This window comes from Crocodylus porosus, unplaced genomic scaffold, assembly GCF_001723895.1.
Source record: "Crocodylus porosus isolate Cpor-Errol unplaced genomic scaffold, CroPor_comp1, whole genome shotgun sequence".
Classification (NCBI taxonomy): domain Eukaryota; kingdom Metazoa; phylum Chordata; order Crocodylia; family Crocodylidae; genus Crocodylus; species Crocodylus porosus.
Window position 1 is genome coordinate 34940338 of NW_017728948.1, and position 2210 is coordinate 34942547.

General features: G+C 39.1%; 1 protein-coding gene across 1 annotated transcript in view; it reads left to right on the forward strand.

The window, feature by feature from the left end:
• Positions 1-2210, forward strand: part of TBC1D19 (TBC1 domain family member 19) — a 104900-nt gene that overhangs the window by 83170 nt on the left and 19520 nt on the right. The gene's annotated exons all lie outside the window — the stretch shown is intronic.

The following is a 2210-nucleotide window of genomic DNA, read 5'->3' on the forward strand; positions in this document are numbered from 1 at the left end:
ATATAAAATTTTATATATAAAATTCCTGATGTATGCTGTGATTTTATTGCATCAGTTTGGCTTTTGAAAATAGTGGTTTTACAATTAATCTAAAATTAAATGGCCTATTAGTTTGTAAAATATTTAGCCATTTCCAAATAGCTTGTGTATCATTGATTTTTGTGGTGTTACTTTTGTATATGAGGTATAGAATTTATAGGCCAGAAGAGACAGTTGTAATAAATAGGCTAACCACCTGCATAAAATATACCACGCATCCTAACCTAGTTATTTTTGTATCAAGCCATAATTTCTGCGTGAGCTATAGCAAAGCTTTTAGAAAGATAGGCATTCTGGATTTAAAGACTTCCAGACATAAGAACTAGACATAATATTCCTAAAAAAGGGGCTGCAGATTAAGGTTACATTCTTTCTCCTACTGGAGAACATAGTTATTTCCTTTTTAGATTAGTCTTCCTTTCTCTCGGCTCAGTTAACATATACATAATATTAACTTTGCCTGTGTATTGTAACTGTATCTTGTGTATTGTATTTTGGCAGTTTGAAGTTGATTGTGAGTTGTTTAAAAATAATATTTAATTTAGATAGCGTTTAAGCACGGGTACCACCTACTTAGATATAGTTTTTAGATATAGTTTGAGATTCAATCAGATTCTATCACAAAAAAAAATATTATGTTTCCAAAAGGAAGTACAAGCGGTTTCCAAAAGTAAGATTTTTACATGTTTACTTTGACAAATGATGTTATCTAAAAACAGTTTGAAGTTCAAATCTGGAAATAACAAATTGAATATTCAACCTTAACTCACCTTGTGTACGTTCATAATAGTGCAATCTTCCACTGAAGGTATTTTTTTTTTAATACAGCACTGCTTAGCATAAAATGCATTTTTCCGACAACTTTAGATATGTGCATAGCATCTTTTACTATTGTTTACTTTTCAAGGCCTGCTTGCGGCCTGCTTTTTACACAATAATGCTGTTTTCCTTATTGTAAACTATTAAACTCTAAATATGCATTTAGCACAGGCTGATGCAACATGATCTTCCCGTTCTCTTTTTTCCAGTTGTGTTGCTTCAGTATGAATGGAATGTTGAGAATATAATAGGAGGATCTTCTAAAGGTTCTCTGACTGGGAAAGAATGTGAGGGACAAGCACTTTGCACAGGCAAAAATGCAGATAATGTTATTTATTTATTTTACTTGGTACAGTTGCCATTGGTCATTGTAACTGCATAGGTAAATGGCCTGTTACAGGGCTTTCTTACTTTAGTGCCTGGGGACTGAATCAGTGGCAATAATGGGTTTCTTGGGTGCTCCTCACATTGGCACTCTCTACCCCCAACTACACCAGGCATGCAAAGACTTCCCTCCCCTCCTCAGCACTGTGTGGGTTCAGGTGCCGCGGTCCCACCTTCAGCTCCCTGGGCACAGGCTCCTCCACTGCTCCTCCATGCCATGGGCTTCCCAGGCAGCATGGGCTGTGTTGTGCTGTCCCACCTTGTTCCCTGGAGTGAGGCAGACACACAAACCAGAGGGAAAAGGAGTCTGGACACTGCTGCTGCAGCCAGTGATGGTTAGGTGGGATCCCAAGGGCTGCAAACTAAATGCCATGGCCTGTTAGATATCTGTGTAGTCCATTGTGTGCAGTTACCATAACTACTTGTACAGATGGTTTATGTGCATACAAAGGTCTAAAGATATAAATCCAGAAGTCTGGTAACTAATGTCTAAGAATGTCTTTCATTCAAAAACTTGTCTTACTCTATCCCAACTGCTCAGTTGCTCCAATAAAAGATATCACTCTAAGAAATCCTTGCCTCTCTCAAAAAAATTAAAGTAATTTCAAGGTGCCAACTCTTCTGCTGACTGTGGGAGATCAGTGTGGTACTACATGAAGATACAGACCACCACTAGAGGAGAACAGGTTACTTTGCCAGTGTGTTCCACAGGTATTTGCTGACAGCAGAGAATGGAGGGATGCAAGAAGCATAAGTTCTAGGCCTAGGTCTGAAGCAGGGTTGAATGAGCTTTGTAAATATGTTTCTGCCCTATTATCATAGAATCAATGAGTCGGAAGGGACCTAGACAGATCATCGAGTTTGACCCCCCGCCATGGGCAGGAAGGAACACTGGGAGGGGTCATAAGACCCCAGCCAGATGCCTATCCAGTCTCCTCTTGAAGATTTCCGGGGAAGGTGAGAGCACC